The following is a 24,327-nucleotide window of genomic DNA, read 5'->3' on the forward strand; positions in this document are numbered from 1 at the left end:
AACGCAGGTGAAGGAATGTCGGGGAAGGGCGGCTGAGGGGCGAGGGAGGGGGGTTAGAGACGCACACCCAGGCGGGTGGGCCCGCATCCTGTTTTCAGAGTTCTGTGGTCCGTGCTGTGGTTCTGCCTTTCACGTCACTTGTCACAGAGCAGCGGTAGATTCCTCCCCTCTGGCATATTTCATTCTGGGTTACACGTGTCTTCCTGGAGTCCTTTCCCTGGGTCTTAAATAACACACTGTCTTATTAGCTGCGTGGCGAAGGCTACGTCCTCTGCTCTGTCCCTGAGTGACTTTCCCCTGCCCCGTTTCTTTGAGTAGAGAGGTGGGGTGACTTGGCAGCCTCTGGAGTCAGACCACTCAGGCTCTCCTTCTGGGTCTGCAGTCGAATAGTTTTATCCGTAAAATGGGCGTAATAATGGTGCACACTTCATAGAGTTCTCCAGGAACACAGCAATGCCTTAGCAACGGGCCTGCAGAGAGGAAGCACTCGATAAAATGTTAAAAATGTGGGTTTGTTGTTGATGAAAACATGTACCTCAGCACTCTGGTGCTGTTCTCAGAAGAATGTTATCTGTCTCCTGAAGGCGTGGTCATTGTCTGATCTCTCATCGCGACCAGAGGGAGCCCTTCGAGAACGAGGCTCGCGTTTCTGGGCAGGGGGTGACATCTGAAAGTGTCCCAGAAAACCTGGATCCCTTTGGTGCCTGCGGCAAGGAGTTGGTGGTTAATGTTAAGCTCTAGGGTTGAGGACAGCTCTGGTCTCACGCATTCCAGCCTGGCGTTGTCACTGCTCTCGTAAAGACTGTGTGGGCAGCGTGGCCAGACTGAAACTGTCGCCCCAGGCGAGCATCCTGCACAGCCTGACACAGCCCTCACCTCCCTGGGGCGGGCCTTCTTTACGGTCACGGGGCGTCGATCACGGGAGTGTGGACACCTGCCGGTGAAGCCAAGGTTAGCCGTCCCCCGAGACTCCCCCGGTGGCTTTAGAAGGCTGAGCAGGGCATGTGCTCTAAGCATCTCGCAGGCCGGTCGATGTCCGCTAGGTCAGTGTGGAGCTCTGAGGCCTACGTCAGCCGCGTCTTCAAGAGTTGAGTGACTCGGAAGCCGGTCTCGCCTGCCACCTCCCTGACCTAGTTTCCAGCCACTTTCCTTTCGCTGGTTCTAGCCATGTTGGCCTCTGTTCTCTTTTTCCTAAACAAGCCAAGCACACGCTTGCCCAGGGCCTGTGGGCCTCTGCAGACCTACCGATCCCAGATACTCGGAGGCCCGGCCGGCGTGCCCCTGGCCTGCTGCACCCTGACACCTGCTGTGTGTCCTCCTGACACCCGAGCAGATACACCGCCGATATCGTGTGTGCCCCTTTGTTTCCTGCCTGTCTTCCTGCTCCCCAGCCTCACCACTAGGACATAAAGTCCACAAAACCAGGGACTTACTTGTGCTTTGTTCTCTGAGTGGCTGCTGTAACCCCAGGTGTCCGGTCACCAGGTGAGGTGACTTCTCATCCTGTACTTCCAAAGCAGCACAGGTAAGCTTTCTTCAGTCTTTAATCTCCAAGGATAATAACTGAAGCTGTCTTCCCGATAATGAAGGAAATATTTGGGGAGAGAATCCTGCAGAATACATTAAGGTCCATCTTGGTATGAAGTCATGTTTGGGAGGCCAAATGTGAGGATCAAGTTAGCATTTTCTTTGAGTGAATTAAAGTGAATTAAAGGTCAGTGAATTAAAGGCCAGGCATAATCCTATGCCTTTGTCCTTTAACGGTTGTTTTTTGTTTGTTTGTGCGTTTGTTTGTTTTAATAGAAAATAGCCGTGCGTTCTATGTACTTTTATTTGTGGGAAGATGAATAAAGGATATGGTTTGCTCATTGTTTCTTATGTAAGGTCCCAAGCAGGGAACTTCTTTTAGACCCTCAAGCCATGTGCCATGATATTTTTTCTTTCTCTTGAGAAGGAAAATGGGATGCTACTTTTTTTTCTGATAATGAAAAGTATATAACTTTTTTTTTTTTTTCCTGTCCACTAGGAAGTTCAAAACCACATTTAATACTCCGATCTGGGGATTATTTTTGTTCGACCATGTCACACTTTTGCTGGTTCATTTGTAGTATTCTAATTCTGTTTATCTAGTTGTATACGACTTTTATTTTGAGGCACCCCACATCTTCTCTAGAAAGAACTGGAGAATTGACATATCTCCCCTCTCTTCTCCTAATGAGAGGTATTGAGTGGCCAACTTTGTTTTGAAATTCAGCGTGTTTTTACTTTGATAATGCTACTGAGAGAAATATCTGTGTTTGCTTTGGTAGAATTTCCATTTCTTTGGCTAATAAGCCCGGGGAAGCAGTTCTAGATCAATTGCCAGCGTGAGTAGATAAGTGGGCACTTATAAATAATCATAGTGCAGTCTTGAGGTGAATATCTCACTGGCTTTATCTGGTTTATTTCAATTGCAAGATTTTGGTTATCTTGTAGTTGAAGACTTTAAAATAACTGTGTATTGTCATAGGAAAACCAGATAACTGGCTTCTGACTATTTAAATACAGTTTCTTAAGCATTGCTGTTTCCAAAGGATTTGGGGTTTTTCGTTCAGTAGCTTAATGCCTCCCCGCGTTGGGTGATTTACAGTAGTTGCCGTGGACGTTTACAGGGAAAGCTTAAATAGCTAAATCTGCTTTCGAGACGCTTACATTCTAATAAATTAGTTTCCAGAATTGGTGTGTCAAATTGGTAACTTATTTCATAAATAATTAAGGAAATATCTTTCTCCTTAGTCTGTTTACTGAACTGAGCTTAATGCTTAATCTAGTGAGTAGGTCTTTTCTAGGTGTCTGTTACTGGAGTTTTCCTGAGGGACCTGTAGAAATTAATAGAAAACCTCTTCTGAAATAGTAGCATTTTTCTTTTGTTCAACAAGCATTTCTAAGTAGATAATCCTTTCTGGCGGTGGAGGGTGCATGTTGTGTTTTTGGTTTATCAGTGGTTCCTGTGGGGTACTGATCCTAAATGAAGAATGTTATTATTTTATGACTGGGACCTCGGCCGCTTCGCCCCAAAAGGGACCCAAAAGTGACCCAAAAGTGAACCATTTGACAAGGAATCTCCTGGCAAGTCTGAGATGGATTTTTTTTTTTTTCCCCAGTGAGGACATCCGAAGGAAATGTATATCCATAATAGGGAAGGAACTTGTTTATTCTAGATTTTTCTTTACTGTAATTCTGACATCAAGGAAATTACCCCACGAGGTTTGGCAAAGTAAAGATGAATAAAGTGGATTGAGTTTATGGACTGTATTAATTCCACTGATACTTACTAAACTCCTGCAGAAACACCCAGCATCCTGGGCACAGATGAGTCTGCAGGATATTTCTCCTCGGGGGGATTACATCTGATTAGGGTCGTTGGGTGCATGCTCCAAGTTAATAGGTATGTTAGACCAGGTAGCGGCTCACTCTGTTAGAGGTAACATCGATCCCGTTTTGCTTAGTGACCTTTCCTGATTGAAAGAAAGCTTTATGCTTCCATGTACTAGATCTGGTCCTAGGGTCTGAGAACCTCATGAAACCTGATATAAACACAAAAATAGGTGTGAGCTTTAGGGCTGAGTTCAGTTGGGAAAGAAAGCATTCTTAGGTGGGCTTAGTGGTAGTACCCTTAATAAAACTCAGTTTAACTCATTGTATTTCCTGGCCTGCTGCAGCCACAGAAATATTTATTTCCTGGAAATGTTTATTTGGAGGAAAAAAGACTTTAATAGTGTAGTGGTATGTGACTCTAAGACTGTGGATTTTAAGTAAATACTTTTATTCTCATTTGTGGTGAAAACATCAGTCCTACTTAACCAAAGTTCCCACTGTGGACATGTGTTATCATAAATAATAGGTTTATAGATCTGAGTTTATAGGGCTTGGCACTTGGGGAAACCAGACCTGACATTAGGGTAAGAGAACAAGGCCCCTCCTACCCTCTTCAGAGCTAAATTCCTTAGATCTCAACTTAAAAAGCAAGGGCAAATACTGTGATAATAATCAGCATATCTTTGAAATAAAAGAAGTTTTTGAAAAGAAATAATTTTCGATCAAAAGAAGCCTTGAGTAGTTATACTTTTTGATCTACGGCTTGAAATCAGTGCTTAATTTCTTCTTTTTCCTAGTTGTTAATAGAAGTTACACATTACTGATCTCAAAATACTTTGGGAAGATTTAACCTAATAAGATTTCTTTTCTTTGTTAAGTGATCTGATCATTTCTGTTCTTCTTAACACAGTTTGATAGTGTTCTCAATTATTTCATCAACAAATATTTTTTAAATATTGCCGCTTTCTTTAATTTTTGTAGTCAACATCCTCATTTCTGCTTTATAGTTGGAAAAAAACCAAAGATTCAGTACTTAGTGTACTGTAACTTGAGTCCACTATTAGGATTCTAATTGTTTTAGGAAAAAAACACCCAGTCTTTCCTCCCATCTTTCCTTTACTCTCTCAGCACTGAGACTTCCGACACCAAGGGCGTAAGACTTTTTCCCTTCATACTATTCTCTGGGACACCAGCTGGGAGTCCTACAGTTTAACTCCACCCTGACACTATCTACCTGGAGACGGTGTCAGATCCCACAGGTTAAGGGCTCAGTCCCAAGAGACTGCCTCTCTCCCCTTCCACCCTGCTTCAGACGCCAGTCATGGTTAATGGGTCCCTGGGTTACTCACAGCTTCTGTCTGACCTGGCTACGAATAAGAGGTTCCCATGACTCGGTGCTTAGGTTCAATTAATTTGCTAGAGCAGCTCACAGAACTTGGAGAAACACATTTATGAGGTTATTAAAGGTAAAAGATACAGACGTACAGCCGTAAGGTGAGAGCTGGCAGGGTCCCGTGTGCAGGAGCTTCCGTCCCCGTGGATTTCGGGGTGCCTCACCCCCCCAGCACGTGGATGTGCTCTCCAGCCCGGAAGCTTTCTGACACCTGTATGTAGAGGACTTCCATGGAGGCTTCCTCACGTAGGCAGGATCAGTTACTAACTCAGTCTTCAGCCCCTCTCCCCTCTGGAGAATGGGCAGGGGCCAGGGCTGACCAAGCTTTGTACCGCGGCTTGGTCGCTCTGGTGACCGGCCCCCACCCAGGAGCCATGCAGGAGCCCACCCAGAGTCGCCTCTTCAGAACACAGGATGCTCCTAGTGCTCTTATCACCAAGGAAATTACAAGGGTTTCAGGAGCTCTGTGCCAGGAACCGGGGTCAGGGACCAGTATGTGTTGTTTTCTGTTGTCTTGTGCGAATGCTACAGAATGCCGCTATCAGTATTTCTTCCTAGTTGTGCTGATTTCGCTGGTATCATGTAGTATAGAAAGCCTTCCTTTTTAAGGGACATTTTCCAGTTGTTGACTGTTTTCTACCTCAATGTTTGTTTTTTTTTCTTTATTGTGGTAGAATATACGTAACATAAAATTTACCATCTTAACCATTTTTTAAGTATATTATTTAGCGGCAGTAAATGTGTTCAAATTGTCGTGCGGCCATCACCACCTGCCATCTCCAGAACTTTGTCTTTCCAAAAGGAAACTATACCTGTGAACACTTCACTCCCCATTCCCCTCCTCACACTGCCCCTGGGAACCGCCTTCTACTTTCCGTCCCTGTGAACTTGGCTATTCTTGGTGCCTTATATATGGGGAATCACACGGAATTCATTTTTTCTGTGATTTTCTTATTTCACTTATTATAAGGTCTTCAAGGTCCATCCTCATAGCAAGTGTAAGAATTTCATTCCTTTTTAAGGCTGAGTAATATTTCCTTGTACGTCTATACCACATTTTGTTTATCCTTTCATCCTTCAGTGGCTCTAACAGTTTTATACTGTGGGTCACAGTCAGCATTTTAAAACAAAATGCAGTAGAGAATGTGCCCAAATTAGGAATCAGTACTGTTTTGTGAAATGTATGTTTTTTATACTTTTTTTTATAGGCAGAGTAGAGTTGAATTCTTAAGTATCTACCAGGTTTCATGACACTTCATGTCGAGAGCTGCACAGTCTTTCCTGTGTGATGGGAGGGGCAGAGTGTGAACGAAGGAGCCGGAGGAACTGGTCGCTCGTGCGCCTACTTTTTATTTTTAATATCACATGTCCACAGTGATACACTTGGAAGGCATTCAAGTGAATCAGACGTGCGCCTGACAGCGTTGTTTATAAACAGCTTCCAGGGTTTTCCGTGGAGCCTCCTTCTCCCGCAGTGCCTTGAATGACACAGGGCCGCGTCACGGGGAGAGGCCTGCGTCTGCCGCGTGGCGAACTTGGGACCAGAGTTCAAGTGCATTGTGGACCAGATCTGAAGTTAGCTCACCAAATCTATGTCTTGTGTATGCCTCTGCAGTTATAATTTCACACACTCTCCTTTGATCTAGGTTTGCTGTTTCCTGTTAACATAGTAACAACATCTAGAACTGGAAGGAAGCTTTTGTGGTGGAGAGTGATGGGCCCTTCAGCCCAGAGGCACACAGTCGGGCAGAATTGGGATAAGAGCCCCAGGCCCTTTTTCCCCTGACTGGCTTTTCCCCACTATATTAAACGCTTACCCCCAAATAGAAAACTATCAGCACGTTTCATGAGTGGACTGTGATGTCATGAATTCTGAACCTCGAGAATGTAGCTTTTAGTCGTCTTGAAGCCCACACACTGTGGTTGTTATGGTGGTGGTGTAATGATTATATTACAACTCAGCCTCCTGTGGTTGGGGAGGTTATTCATAAGTGGGAAAGGTGACTGGAGCAGGGTCAGGGTGTGAGTGTTGGGCTTGGGGCGATGCATATGCAGGCCTGGGGAGTCCCACTCTGGCGCATTTGAGCTGTTTACATATATGTGTTGTCACAGTACTTGATGAGGAAGCTGATTCAGTGGGGGAAGTGTTTGCTTTTGTTAATAGATTTCAACTAATGCGAATAGAGGAAAATTGCTTTCAAGCACGAGTTCGCACATTCTGCTTGTGCTGCCAGAGACAGCACATTGCATTGGTCTGGAAGGTCTGTAACTGGTACAGAGTTGTAATAGTTTGTTGTCCTTCATTGTTTGCCCTCGTTTCTATGCCTTACGAAGTTGCTACATCATGTTGCATTGGCCTGGAAGGTCTGTAACTGGTACCAGAGTTGTAATAATTTGTTGTTCTTCATTGTTTGCCCTCGTTTCTATGCCTTATGAAGTTGCTACATCGTGTTCCATTGGTCTGGAAGGTCTGTAGCTGGTACGGAGTTGTAACGTTTGTTTTTCATTGTTTGCTCTTGTTTCTATGCCTAATGAAGTTGCTACAGTGTCTCCTTTTGAACTTGAATTCTGATTTTTTTTCTTTCATTTCCAGAAAGTGAGCTTCTGGGTGGGGTCGGGTGGTGGTGGTGGTGGTGGTAAATTCTTGTTTTTAGGTGCTTTTCTTCACCACCAGAAGGAACCACTGCTTTTGGGAGGTGCATTCTTAATGTGCTCTTTTTTATTTGTTGCCTTTAACGAGGAGCCTGCAAATATCCAAAGAGGGTAGCTAGCGTTCATTCTCTGTAACCTTTTGTCCCTTCTGCCTTAAATAAGTGACAAGTGTGAGGCAATTTCCTCGGCATATGTTTTTTTACTCCAAGATGATTTTCCAAAACTTTGTCTATGATTAAAGCATAAACAAGAAAATGTGTATCAGAGGTAAGAATAAGATGGGTCACTGAATAACATAGTCCTTCAAATATGTGAACTGGAACTCGTGGGTTTAACAGAACAGCAGACCTATACAAGACTAAATCAGAAGGCACATTTTGTTATAGTGTTGGACATCATGTCTTTGCCAGGGGGAGAACTCTGCAGTAGGCTGCCTCATTTGAAACCATCAACTCTTTTTCTCCTAAGATTTCTTCAAATGCCCAACCATCTCTGTTATACTCTGGATGAATTGCTCTTTGCTTACTTTTTAAAAATATCTTTTTATGTTAATTAAGTTTTCGCTCCATTATTTTATCTATTCAGTGTCTGGACTTTTGATGATTAAACTACATTTCCTTTAAAGATATCCACTTCTGGTAAAATGTGACTATTGGGTGAAAATTATACAACTGATATGTATTTTGAAGTTACTCATTTTAACAAAATACTACTTGATTTGAAGTTGATTTGCTCATTGGCTTCACTTTCTCCCTAGTAGTAGTAGATATAAAACACACACACACACACACACACACACACACACACAAATATGTGATAACAAAACACTGACATGCCCTCAGTTCAGTTTGCTTCCCATTCCTTGGCTGGGTTTCTGATGGGCCCTGGCCGGCCCAGTCTGCATGACCGTGTGCTGGGCCCAGGCTGGGGAGTGTTTGACGATGCTGCTCCCCCAGCACCCGGGGAGCGCACTGGTGAGACGCAGTTCAGGTTCCCTTCATGAAGCCCGACCTTGAACCGACAGGCAGGGCGGAGAGAGAGAACTTGCGGGCCGTGTGAGCGAGGACGCAGATGGCCCTTGACTCCCAGGTTCTAAGGGTCCAGTAACGATCATGTCTCCTCGTGGCATGTGAGCTTACTGTCCTTTTTGTTGGGTTAGAGCCCTGCACTCTCAGGCTTAACTCTGTCTTTCTCAAAATGTGAGAGCAAGGTTGGACTGAACAGAAGTACTCAAGTGGTTGGGTCAAGGGGATCTTTTTGCATTTTGTAAGTAATACAAAAAAGTTTTGCTGAAACAATATGTTTTATTGCTGGTTTTCATAGGGCATAAATCTCCAGATGGTATAATCTAAACACATACCCCCTCCCCCCAGAAAGCACAATTCATCACGACACAACACAGCACATACCCTCCCCTTCTTCCTTCCATGGTGATAAGATAACTTCAGCATTTTATTGTCAAGAAATATATTTTTATACTTTATTTCTATATTAGTTACTGGTACTTACATCAGCAAATCCGTGAGGATTTTCTGGATACAGTCATACACATTATTATGAAATGTGAGAGATCTAAGGAGCATCTTGGGGTCGGGCAAAGAGTCGACTCTCAGAACAAAAGTGATTATTGTGAAACAGACACCTGAGAATTGCATCCCAAGAAGAAAGGGCTTTTTTTTTTTTTTTTTTTTTTTTTTTTTCATACGAGGACCAGAGGGACCCATTCTGGAGCTTGGGAACTTTCTAATCTCTCTTCTTCAGCATAGACACACATCTTTATGCCGAAGAGCCATCTCGGTGTGTTACGTGACACCTACATGTATGTCCCACAGACACCGTGGGGCACCAGCTCCCCTGTGCTTGCCGCTTAGTGTGCCACCAGCCACCCACCGTGCAGGCCACCGGGGGTGCGCCTTCCACCCCTTCCCACTCCGCCTGCATAGCTCTGTGGGAGCCCCCGCCCCAGGACTCCTGGGGCTTTCCTCCTAGGACGGCTCTGTGCTTCCCCTTCTCGCCCTGGACTTCCAGACTTTTCCACTGCCCCATGATGAGCCAGCGTCTCCCCGGGCCGTCTTCCCCTCCTGGTCCTGGCTGACCCCGGCCGTGAGTTCGCTGCTGTCTCAGGCCCTGTGAGGGCAGCGCGTGCCCTTGCCACTCACGGGACGGGGCCCTGCTTCCCACGGCCACCTTCCGGTCCTTACCCCTCTGCTCCCTGCCCCTGGAAGGCTCATTTCAATCAGATTCTCTGTCTTCTACTCCTCAGTGCTGCCATTTACTGGTCATATCTCCTCCTCCTTTGAAAACTTGGGCCCCTGAAAAGTGATCGTCTGCTCCAGGTGTCAGGATTCGTTAAACAGCAGCCAAAGGTGGGTGACCAGCAGTCCCAGTTTGCCTGGGACTGGGTGGGGCTGGGTGTGTGTGTGGGGGGGATTTTCAGTTTTAAAACCTTCCCAGTTTGCCTGAAATTGGGGCATTTCCCAGGACACGAGACTTTGAGTGCTCAAGTCAGGATGAGTGGGTCCCCCCACGGGGTCGCTGCTCCTGATCTTGTTAATGCCAGGAACTGCTTCTGCCCTGCTCCGAAATCCAGAGATGCCGCCTGCCGGCCAGAACCTTCTGTCCTTCCGGTTCACCCGACAGACTAGAACCTTCTGTCCTTCCAGTTCACCCGACAGACTAGAACCTTCTGTCCTTCCGGTTCAGCGTCAGATTTCCGCCCTTCCAGCTCCACCCCCAGCCCCCTGGCCCCTGCGGCCACCTGCGCGCCAGCCGCCCTCGCCTCTGCTGCTCTGAGTCCGCGGCCAGCCTGTGCCCTTCTCCACACACCCGATTCCCTTCCGTCCGCTGTCACGGCACATCCCAGCGCGGAGGGCGGCGGCCCCTCGTCCCCACTCCTGCTCCTGCACTGCCACGTTCTGTACCCCGGGGAAGGTCACACAGGTGCCATTACATAACCCTGCTCCCCGATTTCACCAGGGCCTCGGCGCTGCCCGGAAATGAAATGTTTTCCTCATCGGCAGCCTCGCGTTCCGGAACGACTGTTTCCCACCTTCTCAATACTTCACAGTCAGCCCGCCCTTCCTACCTGCCCTTCGCTCTCCGCAGATAACCGCCCACTACGAATAAAACAGCCCCGAAGGCTGTTCTCCCTTCTTCCCACGGCTGCTGCCCATCCGCCCGCTCCTGGATCCTCTTCTCATTTCCCTGTCTGTGTGTAGTGCAAGGGGTCCCCGCTTCACTTTCTGAAAACCACGTTCGCTACAACCCTCCTCGCCCCACTCCCGTTTCAGTCTGTCCACCACGCGCCTCGACTGGCTCATTTCCCCAGTTACTTCTCAAACCAGTATATTCTTGTTTTTTTTTTTTTTTTTTTTTTTATCACAACCACTTCACTGAAACTGGTCTCAGAGGCAGAATTGGCTACACAATGTGCAGGGCCACATGCCAAATGAATTCCTCATTCAGGAATTATGAAGACTTTCCAGCCGGTGACAGCAAAGCGTTAAACACTTTCAGGACCCCCCCCCCCCCCCCTCCCCCCCCCCGAGCATGGGGACTGCAGAGGTCCCAGGCTGTGAAGCCAGCCACGGGGAGGTCATCCCGCTTGTTGCTGAATCCGGAAGGCGTTTCTTGTTCTCTTGCTTGACCCCTCAGCGGTTTGGCTGAGAACTTACTGCTGTTGAGAATTGTCGTCCTTTCTGGGACATGTTTCTCTCTCTCAGTTTCGGAGACTGTGCATTCCCCTGGTTTTCTGGATACCTCCCTTCAGTCTCCTTTGCAGGCTGCTCTTCTTTACCCACCCTTTCGTATTTGGGGGTGGGGGGGACACCTTTACCACTCCACTGAGGAACAGCAGCAGTTTGCATAGCTTCAGTTGCGCCTGTGGATTCTTGGCTCCCTGATGTATGTATCTAGCCCGCATCTGACCTCCACGCTCAAGCATCTACGTCTGAGTTGTCCTTTACTTTATAGGTTCGCTCACACGTTTTATGGACATCCGCAGTGCGGCGTCTAAAACTGATCACTGTGTTTTCTCTGATCCGCCAAGCTCCTTCCTCCTCAGTGCAAGTTTGGATTTATGTAACTTATGTATTCCTGCTGTTGAGCTCCTTCTGGTGAATCTAAAGCCTGAGCTACCACACGTCTGTAAAGGGTCTCCCCGTATTTCATCCGGGTTATCGTCCGGGTCCTCTGCGGCCTCTGCTCGGCATCCTGGGCTTCCTCTGCTCATTACTCTCCTTCGTAAATGTCTGCTTCCCCATTAGAATGTCCGCATCATGAGGACAGGGACTTTGTTTGGTCACTCACTGCTTTATCCTCAGTGTAGAGAAGTGTGCATGACACCTGCTACATACTTAGAAAATAGTATTTCAGAGAGGGAGCTTTTGTTTTATTTTCAACCTGGTTTGGGTGTGATAGTTTTGTTCCTTCGTAGCAACTGGATAAACAGGACAGTGGCATGGTAGAATTCCTGTTCTTGAAATCCTAGGAATGTCCGTAGTGTTAATTGTAGTGTTAATTGTAGTTTTGGGCCTTTTGATTGCATTGTTGATTAGAAAATAAAGTTAAATAGGAACCAAATGGGTGTTCTCTTATTTCCATTGAGTTCTGGGTACTGGTAATTGGAAGCAAGCCTGTGTCATTTGGCCTGCAGAGTTCACAGAATTGCTTGTGTAATTTTGGTAGGAAGAAGTAAAAACAGATGACTGTGACAATAAGTGTGTGTCAGGTACTATCATCTGAATCATTCTGTTCTTACCCAGATATAGTTGGGTAACTTTATTTTTTAAACCAAGAAGTGAATGGGTAGCTGTGGTTAGAGATCTGCATATCTGATTTTCTGGGGTCCTTGCAGTAACTGCTTTAAAAAGTGTTTGGTAATGGAATGCTTCAATATATTATTTGGAGACCTCATTATTTAGAGAGTAAACATGGGTTACAAGAGGAAGGAGTCCATCTGAGGAGACAGTGCAAATCTATAACAGTTTTGGGAGCAGTCTCATTTTAAGCAGATGTCAGTTACAAGCAAACAAAATAATGCATGGATTTACTTAACTTGTTAAAGAGATCTTTTTTTTCTATAGCCTAGTGGTTCTCAAACTTTTTGGTCTCAGGACCTGTTTACACTGTTGAAGTATTTGAGGCCCAAAGAATTATGTATTTATGTTGGTATATCTACTGATGTTTACTTTTTTTAGGAATTAAAATGGAAATTTAAAATACACTTAAGATGAACAAAAATAACATTAAATCCATTACATATTAATAAGACCATTTGTAATGAAAAAGAGATTTTCCAAAACAAAATGGTAGTGAGATGACATTGTTTTACATTTGTGCAAGTCTGTCTAATGATTTTTTTAAAATGCAAAACAACTGTTTTCCAGAATCAAAAAAAATTGTTTTAGTGAGAAGAGTGGCATTGTTTTACCTTTTTACAAATCTGTTTCATAATCAGCTTTAATAGAAAATGACTGGGTTCTCATAACTGCTTCTGCACGGTCTGTTGATAGGTTGTTTTGGTTGAAGTGTCTGCAGAAAATCCAGGCTCACACAGATTTGTAGTTGGGGAAAGTCAGGAGCATTGCAATAACCTTTTCAGATAATTATGGATATTTTTGATTGATGCCACACCAAAATTTGACAACTGGTAATTTCTTAAGGTTAGATAGATACTGTGTGGATTTTGAAACCATAACAATGATGTTTTCCTACTCTGTTACATTAAAATTCATTAATTTAGCTTGCATTTTGAATAGGGCCAAAGAGATATTTGAGTCAGTTATAACACATTAATTTAATGGAATATTATGCAACCATATTTAAAAAGTATTTTCTCACAGATGAATGCTTACAAATTTAATAAACAAATTGTCTACTCAGTATGACCCCAATTTTGGTAAAAAATGAAAAGAGGTGTGTGTATTAATTGAAAAGAAAATATATTAAAATATGGATTATGTTTAGTGATACATTTATATATTTTTTACACTTTTCTGTATTTTCCAAATTTTATACAGTCAGCATATCACTTCTCAATCCAAGCAAAATAAGTTTTAAAAAATACAGAAATAAGTGTTCCTTTTAAACCATTTCCTTCATCCATAGACCATTTATTATAAGTAAAACCCCAGTACTTAAGTGGTGACAAAGATATGTTTTCTCCCTCCTAAAGTTTTTTTTTTTGTAAATAGACAAATGTACCTTTTTTTGTGGCTATTTTAACCCCCAGAACTTTTCCTCTTTATTTTAACAGCAATCAGTTGATTTACTAGAGAAACTTTATTCAAGACTTATTCAAGAAAAGCTTTAATTGCTCAACTTTATAGCAGAGACATAATTTGTTTTTCCTCCTTTCTGTTGCACCTCAGGCAAGTACTGATTCTTGTCTAAGTAAATGGCAAAAAAACCAAAAAAACAGTGATACTAGAGCTCCTCTCCTAGTGTACAAGTATCTTGGAAATTAGCGAGTAGCTAACCTCTTGGTGATTGCGTCTGAGTCATTTTGCCAGTGATGTGAGTGTGACCCGTTTCTCTTTACAATGTACGGCTGGAAGGTGAAGTGGCTTCAGAGAACTGCAAAGGGCAGCTCACATCTGGGCAGGAGCTCCCTGCTTTTACCCCTGGATTTAAAAAGGATGTTTGCTCACTGTTAATGTCGCTGACACAGTATTGTCCTAAAGTATTGTTGCTTCACGGCTTTTGTCCTGTTTGTGGACAGGAATCCAAATCTGCTGATGGTCTGTTTTCCTGAACAATGGAAGACTCCATCCTGTTGGCATTTCTTTGTTTTATATTCCGTATGATATATTTAAGTGGTTATTCAGATGTCTGCAGAAGCTACAGAGCATCCACGAAGCAGGAAATTGGCAGTTTCATCCCCTCTCCTTATCATCTTAAGGACGGGAGGACATCACTGTGACATTTCCAACTGAACAGCAGTTCTGGGGCTTTAGTTCATTTGTTAGCCACATGTTTGCAGCCTCTCCAAAGACTGTGTACCAAAAGGCACAAGTCACTTTGAAATGTAAATTGTGATGGCAAAGGACTAAACTTCCCATTCTAATATTGTCCTACACGAAAAGACCATTCTGTCCTCTGCTAAAACCACTTGAGAATATTCTCCTTGGGGGCATCCCCAACGGTTAAAGTCATCATTAAATTTGGAAATATTCTAATGTAATTTCCATCAGATTTTATGAGTTGAACATTTTGGAGGCTACGAAATGCACTCCAAATAAATCCAGTGGCCTCTCTTTATTATTGAAACCACCCTTTGCATTTGCTCCTTTTACGTAATAAAAGGCTGGATGAGGAAGGGCGTGCAGAGTCCACTAGGGAACGGGGAGCATTATTATCACCGTGTTACCATAACCGTACACCGCAGCGGTACCCTTGCCTGCCTGCGACGCGGCAGATGAAACCGGAAACCCTCGCCCCAGTCTGGTTCCTGACCACCCCCCACCGTGCTCCCTGTGCGGCGGCCTGGGCTCTCGGGTCCGCTGGCCCCTGCCTCGCCCTCTGCACCTGCCGGTGGCTCTGCCTGGAGCGGGACTCTTTCCTCACGCAGCACATGGCCTGCTTCCTCCAATACCATGCAGGCGCCTGCCGCTCCTTGATGAAGTCGTCCCGGAATATCCACAACAGCACAGCCTGCCGCTCTGTGTATTTCCTTACTTGTTTTTTTTTTCCCCCATAGTACTTATCAGTAGCTGACATATTCGTTTGCTTGCTTGTTATCTGCCTACCCCCCAAGAATATAGGCTTCACACGGGCAGGAACTTCGTTTCTTCATTTCCTTTGCTGCCAGTTCCACACTATTTAGAACAGTGTCTGGCATTTAAGAGAGACACAGAGTAAATACTTGAAGAATGAACTCACCAGGCTGTCCCTTTGGGCCACCGTATGCAAGAGTGCATTTGCTCTCCGGATGTTACACCCGTTTTGAAAGGCAGGCAGCGAAAGGCTTGTTGTAGCGTAGCTTGACTCAAATTGTGCCAAACCCTGTGCCGCTCATGCAGTTGACGGTCAGATGTTTAGAGAGCGAAATTCCAGGTGGACGTCCAGGTAGTTGGCTGTTTATGCTCCCGTCTTCTGAGTGCCTCCCCTAACAGTAATCTGCTCTGTAGGTGGAGAAAATGGGCGTGAAAAACCGGCGAGGTTGGCAGAAGCAGTTCCGGATTCCTAAGTTGTAAATAGTGGGCCCCTGGCATTCTTCGACGTGAGTTTCGGTTCGGAGCGGAAGCGGTGTGCACAGCCTTGACCAGATCCTTGCTGAGAGTAATCAGCGTGTCAGTCGTTTATCGCAGGCTCAGTCGGAGAGCTGATGGCAGAGGTTCCTCCGCGTGCCTCAGACAGTGTCCGTCAGGCCTTACGCGTTCTCAGGGACCTGCTGCACCACGTCTGGTTTCTGAGCCCTGCGTTAACTCTCCTCCCGCCAGCTCATCTTACCAGACGAGCCCTCCTTGCTGCAGGCTGGTGTCTCCATCTCTCCCAAGTGTGGGCCCTCGGCGCTCTTGACAACATCCTGCTTGGTCATTGCTGACTCTGTCCCGCCAAACCCTTCTTTCCAGCCTTGCCTCAGCGAAGCTGTCGCTCTGACTAACCTGTCGCTCCTGCTGTATATACGATTGAGTTCTGAGTCAGAACATGATACTAACATGTTACAGATCTGGGTTTGGTTTTTATCATAAGAGTAAACACTTAAAGGGATTCTTGCTCATCTTTTATATCCTGTGAGCCTATGATGGACATTCGTTCCAAGTGAAAAAAAAATTATGAAAGAAAATATAAGAAATCTAATACTGATGGGGCCAACTTTTGATTTGGGAACACTGCGGTCACTCAGTCTGAGGATGTAGGGCGCATAAGGGGCACTGAGCCAGGATCGTTTGATCGTCTGGGTCGAGCTGTCAAGTAGGGCAGTGTGTTGGGTAGCGCCTGGCCGGCCAGATGAAATGAGAGCGGGCAGGCAGGGGTTGTGGATTAGAAACCTGGAGATTGTGTGAAAAATTAACGGAAGTAGAATTTTTCAGTCTGGGACAGAGGACGCTGGTGTTTAAAGTAGTACAAGTCCCTTCAGGTTAGAGAAGGCTCTTAGCAGTTCCTTCAACCCAACGTAACACTTCTTTGATGGCTGAGTGAGAAGCTAAGGTATAAAAGGACTCAAGTTTAATACGACTGATTGAAATTGCTTGGGGGAACTTTTAAAAGGTACTAAAGTTCCTATTTCTTTTTCTTTTTTTAAAAAAATTTCCCTGGTGTGGTTTCCACTAGAATGGGGGCTCCTTGGGGGCAGGTCTGCCAGGGTTGCCCGCCCTGTGTCCCTGGTCCTGAGGGCTGGCCCAGAGGCGCTCGGTGGAGGTCAGACGGCCAGCGTCTGGTTCATCTTCTTCTCCCTGGGGAAGGAGGGAGAGGAGGCGTGTGGACCAGGTGGCTCTTGCAGCCCCTGCCATTCTTCCCGCTTTACGTGGTGGGCGGGGCTGGTCACGATCAAGTCCCCTTTGGCGGCTCTCTCCTGAACCTGGGCTCCAGTACTGTTCTCGAAGTTCCAGAGGTGATTCTGATAATGCTGGCCAGGGTTGAAAACCACAGCTGTTGATTGTTTGAAGGAAGGTGGAGCTTAACCTTGGCCAGTGGGTTCACGTGTAAGTAAACAAAGTCAGTGTGCCCTTTGGCAGGATGTTATTTTTCTGCTCTTCAGTTGGACCCGTACGACTCAGTAGTTACAGGGGTTTTCTTCCCCTACATCTTCGGCTGCTGCTTTGGGGTTCTTTTCACATTTAGCTCTTGGCAGCTAATGAGATTTAAGCTCTTTGGGCACATTTTTATTATACTTGGCGGAACATATCATCAAGGTGTTGCTGTGGTTTAGAAGTTTGGCAACAGAGGGTGGGTGGCCTCCGGCTCCCAGCACTGGCTTTAGACTCTTCCTGCTCAACCCCCCACCTGCCCCGCAGTGTTGCAGCCCACCCCGCGCTCACCAAAGCCCACTAATGAGCATCTCAGACCCCGCATCCCAGTAAGGAGTACAGGGAAACCCGGATGAGGTGGGCGGTTGCCGCTCGGCCCCTGTGTGTGATTCTCTTCCTGACAGTTCTTGAAACTTCCATCCAATTCTGGTCACTTCCGGGCTGTGTAATCATTCAGACTCTACTTTGTACACAAGTTACCTTTCAAAACGTATGCATTTTGGCATCTCTAGAAAGGTAAAGTTATTTATCTTTTACACCTCAGGGTGAGATAATCAGGGGACTTACCTCCTGACTTCTAAAAGCTGGAGAGAGTAAACAGGAGTTTCAAAAATGCATACAGATCCGCACGAATTGTGGGTGCCTCAGTGGGGGAGTTCAAGGACATTCAAGGGCACTGGGGGACAGGAATGACAGTGGGAGGAGTCAGGAGGGCATTACCTGGACTGAGGTAGAGTGGGTCAAAAGATGAATGTAGTTTTTTTTTTTCTAAAACATAAAGAAAAAGTGATTTGCCTAGCCCCGGAACAGAGAGAGACAGCTCGCTCTGATTCCACCCTCCTCCTGTGCTGTGGACTGCCTTTAGCAGGGGGTCAGGTACAGCACAGAAGTGAGAGCTCGGACCTCGGGCAGGTCACCCCGTTGCCTCCGCTGCTCCCGCCAGTAGCGATCACGGTACCTCCTGCATAGAGCCGTGCTGGAGGGGAGATGCGCTTTGTTTAGAGTGGTGCCCAGAGCTGCTTTAATCTGCAGTAAGCACTGAATGAATGTTAACTCACAGGAGGAGTAGAATGTCTGCAGGTTGCCTGGGAACCAAACTGTCCCTGATAATATAGTTTCTATTAACAAATTTTAAACAATTGAAAAAAATCCCATTGTGAAAAAAAGAGGTTGCAGTAGAGCACAGACCCAACCAAAGTGGATATTTAGTAGGGAGAAGTAGAAAGAGTAGAAATTAATTTTACCTAAGACCAGTGAGAACAACTGTTTATTTGTACCATGACCAGTTTAGGACAAATGGAGAAGTTTCTGGGCTGTGCTCTTTGTGCCGAACTTATTGGGACATTGACTTGCTTTAGCAAATGCTGACTGAATACGTAGTAGCTTCTGTACACCGGAGGTACCATGGTGTACGAGAGAGAAATGGCCCTGGCCCTCAGCTACATATCTAGAGGGGAGGTGACCAAGTAACATGTACCCAGCAATAAACGAACGGGACAGTTCCAGACTGTGAGAGTTGGGACACCAGCTTAGGACCAAGACTGATGGCCGAGGGGCCCAAGTGAATGGGGTGGTCTGGGAAGGTGGCGTTTAAGTAGTGAGTAAAAGGACGAGGATGAGCCAGTGGAGGGAGACTTGGGATGGGGATGAGCTGGGAGGGGGGAGTTGCGTGTGCGGAGACTCAGCCAGGTAAGAGGTGAAGGAAGGCCTGCGTGGCGGGAGTGCCGGGAGCAAGGTCCGGGGAGAGACTGCGCCAGGTGGGAGAAGGAGGCCCAGGTCAGATCAGGGAGGGAGGGCGGGCTGTGTCGGGGGTTTGGAGAAGCTTTGGAGGAGGGACCTGACCTAGTTTACATCTGAAGAGAATCCAGTGGGAAGAAAGGGACTTCTAGGTGCATGCAGGTTGCCTGGTTTGACATTTTTCCATTCAGTAACAAAAACAGTGGAACTGCCTTTTTGGCCAGAGAACCGTTGATATCTGGGTATATTTGAGAAGTTTAGTGCCAAGGTGGCCTTCTGAACTTTTATCCTAATTACATGGTAGCTGAACTGTGGAGCCTGGCCGGTGGTCCATAGGGATTTCCCTCACGAAGAGCACACAGTAGGTTGCTCATGGAGCCAGAGGGCCGCACAGCTCTGTTGTGTCAAGACCAGAACTCTCGTTCATTCGGTCAGGGCTGTGGCAGATGAGAATATTGTGACCCTGCCAGTATCTGGCATGTCGAATGCTGACTGGATTTATTTCCTTTTCCAGTCACAGCATCCCGGCTGAGCCAGGAACGATCCAGAAACTCTGTGATCAGTACTCGTAGGTCTTCAGTGCTTTGGGGAGGTGTAACCCTGGATTACTGTATTGTAAACTTATGATGTCAAATACTTTCAGATCAGTCGGTTCTGACGATTGGGAGCGCTCTTTGGAAGGCCATTTTAAAGTAATCGTCATTCACCAAACTGCTCTTTTCAATGCTGGCTGCTGAGAAGGGACTGTAATGCTCCGTTGCTGTTCTCTGTGTCCTCACTCTGCGAGGGGCTGCATTCAGACACAGGCGTTGATGTGGAGCTCTGGTGGGTGGTAGATCTCTTAGGAGCCACTCTGTTATTTTGTATTTCAGCTCTAGACAGGTAAAGGGCAGATTCTGCAAGTTCCCTTCGTGGGGGATGGGAGAACAGGTGTGGCTTCAGGAGGCCTGTGTAGTGAAGCTTGACTGTGGTGCCTGGTAGGGAGGGAGGGAGAGGGGTGGGGGGCAGAGAGAGACAGAGACAGAGACAGAGACAGATTGAGAACACGAGGGACAAAGTCTGCAAGTTTTTATCAGACTGTCCTGACTAATGAGAGCCTCTGATCTGGGGCTGTTTTCTAACCAGGCATTAAATTATGTTAGTGGGAATGACATTAATGATTCTGAGTTTGTAACATCATCAGTACTTAATTTAATTCAAATAATAGATGTATTAGTAAATCTACTTTTGTTAGGTATTATTATTTCATCTGGTAATTAGTTCCATAATTAATTTTTTTTTCCCAAAAGTGAAAAACAAGCATTGTATCTCTTCAGACTATTAAATAGCTATATAACAATGTCCTGTTTTGTGAACATTTACAAATTCGATTTATGGCATTTAGACTTATGGGTGCTTTTTTTCCAAGTCAAGCTTATGGGTTATATTCCCCTTTGGTTTGGAAAACTAGTGATTTCTCAATAGTCAGAAGGTAGTTTCTAATATAATAATTAGTGATAGCTGTACAATATAAAACAAAGAGCTACCATTCCGAGCAGACATGGTCTGCTGCTGCTATGACAACTAACAATTTACGCCTAACATTTTTGCTTAACTTGTTCCACCTTAGGGGCACACGTATACAGTTTTTATATGTTTTTTATTGTTGTTGTTGTTTAAATGACCTGATTTAGTAGTTAGGGAATGGTATATTTTTGGCATGTTTCTCACCATCTTGATTAAATTAAGTTGGTCAATGTACTTAATCTGTTTCCATTGACCAGACTATCTCTGTGCCTCCATTTACCCACGTGTGTGTGTGTGTGTGTGTGTGTGTGTGTGTGTGTGTGTGTGTGTGTCTGCGGTAAGTAAACGGAAGGGAAAGCATTAGCCAGTTAATGTAGCCGGGAAAGAAAGGGAGACTGTAACTCTATTTTGAAAAATTCTGTCGACACTTATTAGCTACTTGGTACTGGTACTTCCTGTTTCCAACACTGAGTTATAATGCAATCCTCCCTCCATCCTGAGATTGTTTATTGCCTTCGGCAGGATTCCTGGCATATTTGAGGCCCTGCCCCTCTAATTTCTACCAGATCCTCAAGCCACAACTAGCCCAAGCCATCCACACAGCACTACCCGCCTGTCTCTCTCCTGCCTTCATCCTGTCGGTGGTAAAGACTTTGTCTGGTAAATAAATTTATCCCTAATGATTGTTCCAGGGCACTCCTGCTTGCCCTCTGAGTCCTAGCCTTTATGGCGCTCTGCCTGTCATTGTCTTGGCTTTGAATTAAACGTGACAACTCCACCCCGTCTTGTAAATGTTAGCACCCACTTCCCTTCCTTTAGCAAATATACTTATGATGGGTGTTATGTTACTCATACCTCCAGTCTGATGAGAGCGGTCATGTTTCCTGAGGTCAATGAAAAGTATTCCTAGGAGAGGTATGTTTGAGGGGTGGGGCAGTGGCAGGGTAGAAGGAAAAAGATAAAGTTTCTGACTCTGAACAATATATAAAGAAGTTTCTGCCTATAAACAGATGAAGCCAGCTTACCTGAGATACTTTTGTGACCTGTACTGGTGGCAGCTTGTGTTACTGGATCATGGTGCTGATGAGTCCTTACATGCCATCCAGAGATAGTCATGAATCCATATAACAGCCCTGAGAAGGAGAGATAAGGACACGAGGCTAGAAGGCCATAAGATCCCCTGTAAAGGTTTTGAAATGCGTTGGCCTGTGTTTGAATTCTGGCCTTCCCATGGGTAATCGAATGAATTTGGGCAAATTTCTTAGACTCTCTGGCCCCCAGAACCTACCTCAGAGTGTTACTGTGAAAATTCAATGAAGTAATGGATATGGGCATTTAGGACTGTGCTAATGTTATTGAGTAGTTATTTTGAGTGTTTTTATTGTTGAACTCAGGTCATGCAGCCCGTAAGTGGCAGAACCGGGTTTGAGTTTCTGAGGCCCTAAAGTCTAGATTTTTCTGTTCTATACTGCCATCGCTGTTGCTAGTCTCTTTTTTTACCAGGAATTAAAATAGATCAGTTCTTCCTTTTCTTAGCATTTCCTTTGTGGTGGGGATAAATGGCCTTGGACTTTTTGGTTCCAGGTACTTGGGACTGGAGAACTTCCTTTTACTCATTGTTAACTCTAAGTGGAATTTGGTTCTGCTTCTTAAAAAATTATATAAACAATTATTGTTTTGTTATTAAGAACTGTATTATGAGTTACACCGTAATTCTTTTAAAAAGGCAAATGCCATTGAAATGAATTTTAAATATCGATGTACAATATCATTTTATTTGTGGAAAGAGAAACTATTGAAACTGCTTTTAAAAAATAAAAATATTAAGAAGGGGAGAAAATATTTTCTGGGTCATCTCTATTTCCCACCTTTCATCACAGCAGAGAAAAAGCCTTACCTAACTAAGAACAAAAAACATCCTCTAATCTTTAATTTGTATTCCTTTACTAATTCACAGATGGCCAGAAGGATTGGAGGTAATTCTTTAACGATTGTAGTAAGGATGGTTCAAAGATTCAGCACAAGAGAAGATGATGGCTTTAGTATCATTACTAGTAGCCCAGTAAAACTTTTTAAAGGTTATGGTTTTTAAGTGTTTTCTATTTTGAAGGGATAATGATGATTTGACAAATAGCAGCCAATCCTATTTGCATTTCTGTTGGAAATTTTCTCTTGCCTGCCTTTAGTCTTCCGAGTGCTGCCAAGTTATTGTGGAAAGTTTAAATAAATGAATTAGGGCAGGATTTTCCAAGCTGCATCCATTAGTGGGTCATAAAATCGATTTAGTGGGTCATGACAAGCGTTACAAAAAAATGAAACAACGAAAACATCAGAGTGTACAGCATATAGTAGAAGCTGTGCGCTGCTTCCGGAGACTTTTATTTCAGTTACTTTTAGTGTACGTGTTGGGTCTCTGTGTATAAAGGGGATTACAGACAGCATAGTTTGGAAGCCATTGATACAAGGTAGCTGAGAAAGTTTACCCACTTTAGAGCAAGTCTGGGCACAGTAGGAAAGTGCCCTTCGCGTTGGGTTTTGTGTGTCGCTATCAGACAAAGTGAAATTCAGGAATGGCAACACAGAGACTTCTTCCCGGAACTAATATATTTTATAAATGGAAAATAAGCTTTATGATTTCCATTTTGAAGATTTGTAGATGAAATTAGGAAAATAAAGTGAGTGTCCTTCCCAATTAGCATGTCACGCATGTAGATTTAATATAAGCTGAATTTAAAAATCTTAAATTGTAATCCCAAATACTTGCAATCTTATTCAGTTTGACATTTGTAAGATTACAAACTAAAAAGTAGAGAATTTATTTCCAGATTTTGTTCTTTGAACTCTGAATTGCCCTGAACCTTTCTAATTTTTCATGGCTCTTTGACTACATTTTACTTTGAACACTTAATTTAATTAAGCACAGCTATCTTAATTAAGCTTTAGAGGTTAGTTTTTTTTGTTTGTTTGGTTTTTTTTTTTAGGCATTAGGGAAGTAGTTGGCTATCTTGATACATCTATAGTTCCTTGTTAGGGAATTATTTTATAATTGTTCTTCCGGAAGCAATTAATGATTTCCTTTATAACCAGCTGTAAAGAGTGGATAAGTTTTTATTTGGGATGTGTCGACATGTCATTTCTCCTTGATCTTTTCATTTAATTAAGTTAACCATTAACTCTTATTTGTATGGATTTTAAAACAGATAACTATTAACATAAAGCCCTGAACTTTTTGACAAGAGCTGTGAGAGAAGTCAGAGCTAATCGGAAGTTTCTGGAAGCTGAGTTCTCGAGTCATGGATCCTATTGCAACGAAAGAAATGAGAACATTTAAAACTTGAGTAACTTCAGGGAGAGGGAGAAAAGCAGAGTTCTCCATTTCATGTGGACCTGGTGTCAGGCATAGCGCTTACTAGGTATCAGCCTGTCATGTTCTTTTACTTAATCCGATTGCTGCTATATGATTTAAGTAGTTCCACGATGTGTCAAGACTTGGAGAAAACAATATCTGACTGTAGTATTATGTAGTAACAGATTCAATTGAAATGCCAGAGTGAGTAACCTGATAGAGGTTATGTCGGCACTTGGGGCAGAAGTGTCATCTCTGGTGGCTAAGGACGTGGGGCCTATCGACAGACACAATGGCAGGTGGTTTGAGTCCTGTATACCTGGATGGGGGCAGGAAGGAGCGATCGCTAAGGCTTTATATTTTAAGAGAGAATTTACTTGAAGATGGAAGCTACAAAGTAAATATGAGACAGTAGTCATAAATTCATAGTAAATATTGCAGAAATCATAAATTATCCTTAAAAGCATCCCGTTTGAATGAAGATGAATGAAATCACTCAACTTCTATAGGATCTAGATTCTGACTGATATATTTATTCCTCATCACTAAAATTAAGCTATTATTTCTCTCAGGCCTCTATTTATGCCAGAAGTATATGAATTTTTAAAATCTTGAATATTTTCTAAAACAGTGAGCCTCCCTGC

The 24,327-nt window shown here is 44.4% G+C and overlaps 1 protein-coding gene across 3 annotated transcripts in view; it reads left to right on the top strand.

Annotated features, from left to right (window-relative positions):
* FAM107B (family with sequence similarity 107 member B) overlaps positions 1 to 24,327 on the top strand; it is a 185,364-nt gene that overhangs the window by 133,783 nt on the left and 27,254 nt on the right. The window contains exon 1 of one of the 3 annotated variants that reach the window (XM_016134398.2): positions 9,285 to 9,768. The exons of the other annotated variants lie outside the window; for them this stretch is intronic. The gene's annotated coding sequence lies outside the window, so the exon portion shown is untranslated. Of the gene's footprint in view, positions 1 to 9,284; positions 9,769 to 24,327 lie in introns of those variants that run through there. 3 annotated transcript variants of the gene reach the window in all.

Source organism: Rousettus aegyptiacus, unplaced genomic scaffold, assembly GCF_014176215.1.
Source record: "Rousettus aegyptiacus isolate mRouAeg1 unplaced genomic scaffold, mRouAeg1.p scaffold_m13_p_10, whole genome shotgun sequence".
Lineage (NCBI taxonomy): Eukaryota > Metazoa > Chordata > Mammalia > Chiroptera > Pteropodidae > Rousettus > Rousettus aegyptiacus.